At 40.9% G+C, this 10,576-nt stretch overlaps 1 pseudogene; it reads left to right on the top strand.

The window, feature by feature from the left end:
* The first annotated feature begins 5,797 nt into the window (after positions 1–5,797).
* On the top strand, positions 5,798–6,082 carry LOC138434505 (small EDRK-rich factor 2-like; annotated as a pseudogene).
* The last annotated feature ends 4,494 nt before the right edge of the window (positions 6,083–10,576 follow it).

Genomic DNA, 10,576 nt, shown 5'->3' with positions numbered 1-10,576 from the left:
TTTTGATTTGACAGGACAATAAAGGGGGCTTTTCTTTGTTTGGGCTGCAATAATGCAGGAATCTTCACAACTCGATATGAAGTACGTACTATCATCATCATTCATGTACAGATGAGGAAACAGAGGCACAGAGAGTTAAGAAATTTGCTCAAGGTTTCCCAGCTAGTGAATGGTGGAACAAAGATTCAAACCAGTAATTTGGGCTCCAGAATCAATAGCCACCTGCCATAATTCCAATTGTCTCATACTAATTGCAAGTTATGATTAGCAGTAACATCCTTAATGAAAGTGAGAAAAATGAAATATTGGTAATTAATAATGAAATACAGTTTGGCAGGCAAACATTTTCCAGAACCTTGACTCTTCAGAAAAGAAGCACTTTCAAATATTATGAAAAGAATGGAAATGTTTAACCAGCATTAGATTAGATGATACTCACATTTCCTCCTAGTTCTAATATTCTGTGAGACTGAGGAGGAAATATGGATATTAAAGAAAAACAACTCTACAAAACATTACTCAGTTCAGTTCAGTTCAGTCGCTCAGTCGTGTCCGACTCTTTGCAACCCCATGAATCGCAGCACTCCAGGCCTCCCTGTCCATCACCAACTCCCGGAGTTCACTCAGACTCACGTCCATCAAGTCAGTAATGCCATCCAGCCATCTCATCCTCTGTCGTCCCCTTCTCCTTCTGCCTCCAATCCATCCCAGCTTTACTCAGAATGGAGCATTTATATTCCAAGAGGAATCAAAACACTATTTCTCTGTTAAATGGTGCAAACAAGTTTAATTTTAAAAACCAATAATCAAATGAAAATCAGTGGACTTGACTATTAAGAAATATTAAAGTCAAAAGCAAAAGGACCTTAGAAATGCAATTTCATGGTTGATTTTTAACACATTAATATTCTGCTGGAGACTAATCACATAGAGTTCTTACATAGTACATAGTGCCTATCAAAACATCTGAATGCTATATAAACATTCTCTCCATTCCCCACAGCGAGTCTGCAAGTTTAGTGACCAGAATAAATACAGTCAGCACGGATTATTTAATAGCAAAAAAGAAAAAAAAAATGAGAGCAAGGGCAGGGTCTGTCATGTTTATCTATCAGCCATTTCTAAAATAGAGCTGGTATATGATATAAGCTCAGTAAACATTTGTTCAGTGAATAAAAAACTCACCAAGTTGGTACCAGACTCTGACAAAACCTCTATTCAACTGTCATATATTTACAGTGTAAGTTTAATATAATGTAATGCCAACCAGTGCGATTAATCTTGAATAGCCATATGCAGTAGTAGAACATAATACTTGCAGAGGTCAGAAAAGTTTTTTCAAAATTCTGTGACCATGGGAACTATAATTCAACCATTTATTCTGGATTTTATCTTCCCATCAGTTCCAACAATCCTTGTCCTGCTCAGAATTTGCATTGTTTTTTGCACATGTATAATGATTCAGATTCTTATTCTGACATTCTTGGTAGAAGAGATAGGCCTGGATTTGAAGTAAGTTGTGAATTAATGCTTTCTAGTCAGAGGTAGGTAAAAGACTTCTGGTAACCTTGACTGATTTTAACATTGAAGGCAGCCCCACCCTCCAATTCATTTTGCAATGGGGAAGTGGTTTGCTGAATAGGCCTATGTAAAAAAGGCAAGAACTGTATTGTACATCAAATGCTTGAGTCATATTCCTTGCTCCTTGCTCAGCAACTGTATCTTAAACAAATGATGGAATGCATAGGCCAGACACTGCTCAGATTTCAAAGATGAACAAGATGCAGTTTCAGCAATCATGTGACTGGGGCCCTGCATGAGGGAGTGGGAAGGTAAATTAAAATGAAAAAATGCTGACAGATAACTATAATTTAAAGCCCTGATGCTGGGAAAGACTGAAGGCAGGAGGAGAAGGGTATGACAGAGGACGAGATGGTTGGATGGCATCACCAACTCAATGGACACAAGTTTGAGCAACCTCCAGGAGATGGTGAAGGACAGGGAAGTCTGGCATTCTGCAGTCCACGGGGTCACAAAGAATTGAACACAACTGGGCAACTGAACAACAACAACAACAAGGCAGAAGGTGTTCGGAGTGCTCAGTTCTCACCAGATGCAAAAATTACTATTTAGAGGATCAAAAGATTTCATGGAGAAATACCGCTAGAACTGGAATTGCCTAATTTCTATAGGCATGTAATGTGCTCTGCTGTTCATCAGATTCTGTGCCAGGCACTAGGGATGCAGAGATAAAACTGGCACATTGGTACTCATGAGAAAGCTCTCAGCTCAGCCAGGGAAGTGAAACTTCTAAAAAGAAAAATCTCAACCCAACCTGGTAAATGCTCTCAAAAGAAAAAGAAGAAAAAGCAACTGGAGCATGGAGAAGTAAGCAGCTAGTTCTGCCTGGGGGCCCCCCCAGGACAGCACATAAAGGGGTAAACAAGAATCTTCAAGAGAATGATGTTTAACCCTCACAGTGAAGTGGGTGCTTTCCTTAAGGTTTTGCTGCATTCTGACCCTATATCCTACAATAACCCCTCAGTTCAGTTCAGTTCAATTCAGTCGCTCAATTGTATCTCACTCTTGTGACCCCATGGACTGCAGCACACCAGGCCTCCCTGTCCATCACCAACTCCTGGAGTTTACCCAAACTCATGTTCATTGAGTTGGTGATCCCATACAACCATCTCATCCTCTGTCATCCCCTTCTCCTCCCACCTTCTGTCTTTCCCAGCATCAGGGTCTTTTCCAGTGAGTCAGTTTTTCGCATCAGGTGGCCAAAGTATTGGAGTTTCAGTTTCAGCATCAGTCCTTCCAATGAACATTCAGGACTGATTTCCTTTAGGATGGACTGATTGGATCTCCTTGCAGTCCAAGGGACTCTAGAGAGTCTTCTCCAACACCACAGTTCAGAAGCGTCAATTCTTTGGCACTCAGCTTTCTTTATAGTCCAACTCTCACATCTATATGTGACTACTGGAAAAACATTAGCTTGGACTCTATGGACTTTTACTGCAAAGTAATGTCTCTGCCTTTTAATATGCTATTTAAAAAGTTGGTTATAACTTTTCTTCCAAGGAGCAAGCGTCTTTTAATTTCATGGCTGCAGTCACCATCTGCAGTGATTTTGGAGCCCCCCAAAATAAAATATGTCACTGTTTCCACTGTTTCCCCATCTATTACCCATGAAGTGATGGGACCAGATGCCATGATCCTAGTTTTCTGAATGTTGAGTTTTGAGCCAACTTTTTCACTCTCTTCTTTCATTTTCATCAAGAGGCTCTTTAGTTCTTCTTTCTTGCTGCCGTAAGGGTGGTGTCACCTGCATATCGGAGGTTATTGATATTTCTCCCAGCAGTCTTGATTCCAACTTGTGATTCATCCAGCCCAGCATTTATCATGATGTACTCTGCATATAAGTTAAATAAGCAGGGGGACAATATACAGCCTAGACGTACTCCTTTTCCTATTTGGAACCAGTCTGTTGTTCCATGTCCAGTTCTAACCGTAGCTTCCTGATCTGCATACAGATTTCTCAAGAGGCAGGTCAGGTGTTCTGGTATTCCCATCTCTTTCAGAATTTTCCACAATTTATTGTGGTCCACACACACAGTCAAAGGCTTTGGATAGTCAATACAGCAGAAGTGGATATTATTCTGGAACTCTCTTGCTTTTTCGATGACCCAGCGGGTGCTGGCAATTTGATCTCTGGTTCCTCTGCCTTTTCTAAAACCAGCTTGAACATCTGGAAGTTCATGGTTCACGTACTGTTGAACCAATTTTGAGCATTACTTCACTAGCGTTTGAGATGAGTGCAATTGTGCAGTAGTTTGAGCATTCTTTGGCATTGCCTTTCTCTGGGATTGGAATGAAAACTGACTTTTTCCCATCCTGTGGCCACTGCTGAGTTTTCCAAATTTGCTGGCATATTGAGTACAGCACTTTAACAACATTATCTTTTTGGATTTGAAATAGCTCAACTGGGATTCTATCACCTCCACTAGCTTTGTTCATAATGATGCTTCCTAAGGTCAAAGAGCCAACATCCACTGGATCATCGAAAAAGCAAGAGAGTTCCAGAAAAACTGGATCACAATAAACTGTGGACAATTCTGAGAGAGATGGGAATACCAGACCACCTGACCTGCCTCTTGAAAAATCTGTATGCAGGTCAGGAGGCAACAGTTAGAACTGGACATGGAACAACAGACTGTTTCCAAATAGGAAAAGGAGTACATCTAGGCTGTATATTGTCACCCTGCTTATTTAACTTATATGCAGAGTACATCATGAGAAACGCTGGGCTGGAAGAAGCACAAGCTGGAATCAAGAATGCTGGGAGAAATACCAATAACCTCAGATATGCAGATGACACCACCCTGATGGCAGAAAGTGAAGAGGAACCAAAAAGCCTCTTGATGAAAGGGAAAGAGGAGAGTGAAAAAGTTGGCCTAAAGCTCAACATTCAGAAAACAAAGATCGTGGCATCTGGTCCCATCACTTCATGGGAAATAGATGGGGAAACAGTGGAGTCAGTGTCAGACTTTATTTTGGGGGGCTCCAAAATCACTGCAGATGGTGACTGCAGCCATGAAATTAAAAGACACTTACTCCTTGGAAGATAAGTTATGACCAACCTAGATAGCATATTCAAAAGCAGAGACATTACTTTGCCAACTAAGGTCCGTCTAGTCAAGGCTATGGTTTTTCCTGTGGTCATGCATGGATGTGAGAGTTGGACTGTGAAGAAGGCAGAGCGCTGAAGAATTGATGCTTTTGAACTGTGGTGTTGGAGAAGACTCTTGAGAGTCCCTTGGACTGCAAGGAGATCCAACCAGTCCATTCTGAAGGAGATCAGCCCTGGGATTTCTTTGGAAGGAATGATGCTAAAGCTGAAACTCCAGTACTTTGGCCACCTCATGAGAAGAGTTGACTCATTGGAAAAGACTCTGATGCTGGGAGGGATTGGGGGCAGGAGGAGAAGGGGACGACCGAGGATGAGATGGCTGGATGGCATCACTGACTCGATGGACGTGAGTCTGAGTGAACTCCGGGAGTTGGTAATGGACAGGGAGGCCTGGCGTGCTGTGATTCATAGGGTCGCAAAGAGTCGGACGACACGACTGAGCAACTGAACTGAACTTTGTGTATTCTTGCCACTTCTTAATATCTTCTGCTTCCGTTAGGTCCATACCATTTCTGTCCTTTATTGTGTCCATCTTTGCATAAGTTCCTTTTCTATATCTAATTTTCTTCAAGAGATCTCTAGTTTTTCCCATTCTATTGTTTTTCTCTATTTCTTTGCATTGATTACTGAGGAAGGCTTTCTCATCTCTCCTTGCTATTCTTTGGAACTCTGCATTCAATTGGGTATAGCTTTCTTTTTCTCCTTTCCCTTTCACTTCTTTTCTATTCACAGCTATTTGTAAGGCCTCCTTAGACAACCATTTGGCCTTGTTATATTGCTTTTCCTTGGGGATGGTCTTGATCCCTGCCTCCTGTACGATGTCACGAGGCACTACTATTTTTCTTACCTTACGGATGGAAAAAAAACAATTCAGAGTTTGAATTACTTGAAAGTTGACTAAAGTTGTAAGCTAGGAAGCAAAGTTACCATTGAATGCAGAAATGCTCCGCTGGATGAAGCACAAGATGGTATCAAGATTGCCAGGAGAAATATCAATAACCTCAGATATGCAGATGACACCACTCTTATGGCAGAAAGAGAAGAGGAACTGAAGAGCCACTAGACGAAATTGAAAGAGGAGAGTGAAAAGGCTGGCTTAAGGGAGCCGTTGTGGTCGCCATGACCCGCAGTAACCAGCGCAAGCTCGCCCGCCAGAAGAATATGAAAAAGCAGAGCGACTCGGTTAAGGGAAAGCGCCGAGATGATGGGCTTTCTGCTGCGCCCGCAAGCAGAGGGACTCGGAGATCATGCAGCAGGAGCAGAAAAAGGCAAACGAGAAGAAGCAGGAACCCAAGTAGCTTTGTGGCTTCGTGTCCAACCCTCTTGCCCTTCACCTGTGTGCCTGGAGCCAGTCCCATCACGCTTGCATTTTTTCCTGTAGTGCTCACAGGTCCCAGCACGGATGGCATGCCCTTTGCCCTGAGTCTGCAGCGGGTCCCTTTTGCGCTTACTACCCCTCAGGTAGCCTATCTCCCCCTGGGCCACTCCTGGGGGTGAGGGGGTTACCCCTTCCCAGTGTTTTTTATTCCTGTGGGGCTCACCCCAAACTATTAAAACTAGCTTTGTTTAAAAAAAAAAAAAAGGTCTGGCTTAAAACTCAACATTCAAAAAATGAAGATCATGGCATCCGGTCCTATCACTTCACGGCAAATAGATAGGGAAACAATGGAAACAGTGCCAGACTTTTATTTTGTTGGGCTCCAAAATCACTGCAGATGGTGACTGCAGCCAGGAAATTAAAAGACACTTGTTCCTTGGAAGAAAATCTATGACCAACCTAGATAGCATAATAAAAGGCAGAGACATTATTTTGCAGCAAAGGTCCATATAGTCCAAGCTAATGTTTTTCTAGTAGTCACGTATGGATGTGAGAGTTGGACTATAACAAAAGCTGATCACTGAAGAACTGATGTTTTTTCACTGTGGTGTTGGAGAAGACTCTTGAGAGTCCCTTGAACTGCAAGGACATCAAACCAGTCAATCCTAAAGGAAATCAGTCCTGAATATTCATTGGCAGAACTGATACTGAAGCTGAAACGTCAATACTTCAGCCACCTGATACGAAGAACTGACTCACTGGAAAAAAACCCTGATGCTGGGAAAGATAGAAGGTGGGAGGAGAAGGGGATGACAGAGGATGAGATGGTTGGATGGCATTACCAACTTGATGGACATGAATATGAGTCACTTCAGGAATTGGTGATGGACAGGGAAGCGTGGTGTGCTACAGTCCATGAGGCCGCTAAGAGTCAGACACGACTGAATGACTGAACTGAACTGAACTGAGGAAGCAAAGAAACAACAGGAATTGAATTCTGGATTTTGTTGGCTATCTCCAGTTGCCCAAAAGGTAAGGGAAGAAACTAGAAGAAGAAAGGAATTTATTCTGGTAGCTTGACCACAAGCCAGGAAGCAGGACAGCCAAGCTCTTTTTTTTTTTTTTCTTTTTTTGGAAAAAACACATAGAAAAGATTTTCCAGAGTGTAGACTGCCTGGTAGTTATGATGATGGCTGTATTATAATATATATAATCTGTCCTTGAGACTGTATGCTTGTTTCCAACATTCTGCCATTAAAGGGAGCTGACACCACTAATCCAGAAAAGGGGAATAGGAAGTGATGGAGAAAAGGAGAGTAGCTATTTAGATGTAGTGATAAACAATACCTCCCCCTGAAGAAGCCAATGGACATTTAAAGTCATTGGACTTTATTCCAAGGGTAGTAAGAAAACAGAACATTTTGAATATAAATAAAAAACTTTATAATAACCCTTAAAACTTAAAAGAGGATATAACCATTGATAATATTTTATTGTATTTCTTTCCAGTTCCTATGCATATAAATAAGGTAAATAAATATATTTTAATGTTTTAATCTTTCAAACTTATGATCATACTACACAGGGGTTTGTACCTTATTTTTATAACTTTTTACTTTGGCATAATTTCAAATGTTCCCTACAAAAATGTTGTAAAAATAAAACAAAAAGAATACTCATATACTCTTTGCCCAGATTCATCAATACATGTGATTCATCTGTTTTATCAGATGTATGTATGTGTATTCATGCCTTTGGTATAAACCATTTGAGAGTAAGTTGGAGAAATCAGTGCATATTCCCTAAGAAAAAGGACATTGATTCTCTGTATAACCACAGTACAACTATCAAAACTAGGAAATTTAACACTGATGCAATTCACAGTCCACAATCTTTATTCAAATTTCATCAGCTGTCCCATAAATGTCCTCTATAGATTGTTTTCTCTTGGTCTAAAATCAAATCTTAGGTGCATTTATTTCTCACAATTTTCAATCTCCTTTCATCTGGAACAGTTCCTCACTGTTTTGTGTGTGTGTTTCTTGCCCTTGACATTTTGAAGAGTACAAGCCAGTTATTTTGTACAATGTCCTTTGATTTGGACTTGTCTGATCAGATTCAGATTTTGCCTTTTTGGCAGGAATACCACCAAAGTAATGCTGTATGCTTCTCAGTGCATCTCACCAGTAGACAAATAATATTTTTTTGTTAACTTTGATCACTTAGTTAAAGTAGAGTCTGCTAACTTGTTGCCACTCTAACATGGCTATTTTCCTTTAAAATTAATAAGTGATTTATGAGGAGATAATTTGAAACTATGTAAACATTCCATTCTTCATTAAACCTCCTAGTGAACATCATTCATCCACTAATTTTAGCACTCATTAATGGTTTTCTGTCTCCATCACTCTTTTCTATATTTGTCAGTATTCTACTGAAAGAACTTCTCCTCCTTTCTCATTTTTTATTTACTCATTTATTCCTTTATTGATACAAATATGGCCTCATAGATTTTATTTAACACGTTCTAATCCATTGTTATCATTATTAATTTTTATACACAAATTGTCCCATATTTACTGAGTAAGAGATTTTCAAGCTGGTTTCTGCGTTCTTTTGAAACATTCTTGCTGTTCTTTAAGAAATTCCTTTCTTTCTTGCACAAGATGATCCAGATTTATCTTGTGTTTCCTGACCCACTCTTGGAACCAGCTATTTTCCAAGGACTCTTATTTTCTTTCATTGGAAAGTGATATTTAGAAACCAAGTTTTGTGTGCTAGGTGTGCTCACTTTTATTACTGAGTCATTTCTCCTAGGCCCTCCCAAAGACAGGGCTAAAAATTATCTATGTATACATAATTATTTCTATACATATAAACCTAGAGATCTCTTCAAGAAAATTAGAGATACCAAGGAAACATTTCATGCAAAGATGGCCTTGATAAAGGACAGAAATGGTATGGACCCAACAGAAGCAGAAGATATTAAGAAGAGGTGGCAAGAATACACAGAAGAACTGTACAAAAAAGATCTTCATGACCCAGATAATCACGATGGTGTGATCACTCACCTAGAGCCAGACATCCTGGAATGTGAAGTTAAGTGGGGCTTAGAAAGCATCACTATGAACAAAGCTAGTGGAGGTGGTGGAATTCCAGTTGAGCTATTTCAAATCCTGAAAGGTGATGCTGTGAAAGTGCTGCACTCAATATGCCAGCACATTTGGAAAACTCAGCAGTGGCCACAGGACTGGAAAAGGTCAATTTTCATTCCAATCCCAAAGAAAAGCAATGCCAAAGAATGCTCAAACTACCACACAATTGCACTCCTCTCACACACTAGTAAAGTAATGCTCAAAATTCACCAAGCCAGATTTCAGCAATACGTGAACTGTGAACTTCCAGATGTTCAAGCTGGTTTTAGAAAAGGTAGAGGAACCAGAGATCAGATTGCCAACATCCGCTGGATCATCGAAAAAGCAAGAGAGTTCCAGAAAAACATCTATTTCTGCTTTATGGACTATGCCAAAGCCTTTGACTATGTGGATCACAATAAACTGTGGACAATTCTGAAAGAGATGGGAATACCAGACCACCGAACCTGCCTCTTGAGAAACCTATATGCAGGTCAGGAGGCAACAGTTAGAACTGGACATGGAACAACAGACTGGTTCCAAATAGGAAAAGGAGTACGTCAAGGCTGCATATTGTCACCCTGCTTATTTAACTTATATGCAGAGTACATCATGAGAAACGCTGGGCTGGAAGAAACACAAGCTGGAGTCAAGAATGCCGGGAGAAATATCAATAACCTCAGATATGCAGATGACACCATCCTGATGGCAGAAAGTGAAGAGGAACTAAAAAGCCTCTTGATGAAAGGGAAAGAGGAGAGTGAAAAAGTTGGCTTAAAGCTCAACATTCATAAAACGAAGATCATGGCATCCGGTCCCATCACTTCATGGGAAATAGATGGGGAAACAGTGGAGTCAGTGTCAGACTTTATTTTGGGGGGCTCCAAAATCACTGCAGATGGTGACTGCAGCCATGAAATTAAAAGACGCTTACTCCTTGGAAGAAAAGTTATGACCAACCTAGATAGCATATTCAAAAGCAGAGACATTACTTTGCCAACAAAGGTCCGTCTAGTCAAGGCTGTGGTTTTTCCTGTGGTCATGTATGGATGTGAGAGTTGGACTGTGAAGAAAGCTGAGCGCTGAAGAACTGATGCTTTTGAACTGTGGTGTTGGAGAAGACTCTTGAGAGTCCCTTGGACTGTAAGGAGATCCAACTGGTCCATTCTAAAGGAGATCAACCCTGGCATTTCTTTGGAAGGAGTGATGCTGAAGCTGAAACTCCAGTACTTTGGCCACCTCATGAGAAGAGTTGACTCATTGGAAAAGACTCTGATGCTGGGAGGGATTGGGGTCAGGAGGCGAAGGGGACAACAGAGGATGAGATGGCTGGATGGCATCACCGACTCGATGGACGTGAGTTTGAGTGAACTCCGGGAGTTGGTAATGGACAGGGAGGCCTGCCGTGCTGCAATTCATGTGGTTGCAAAGAGT

This window comes from Ovis canadensis, chromosome 2 (genome assembly GCF_042477335.2).
Source record: "Ovis canadensis isolate MfBH-ARS-UI-01 breed Bighorn chromosome 2, ARS-UI_OviCan_v2, whole genome shotgun sequence".
NCBI classification, from domain to species: Eukaryota; Metazoa; Chordata; class Mammalia; order Artiodactyla; family Bovidae; genus Ovis; species Ovis canadensis.
Note: the sequence above shows the minus strand (reverse complement) of the source record. Positions and strands in the feature narration are given on the sequence as shown.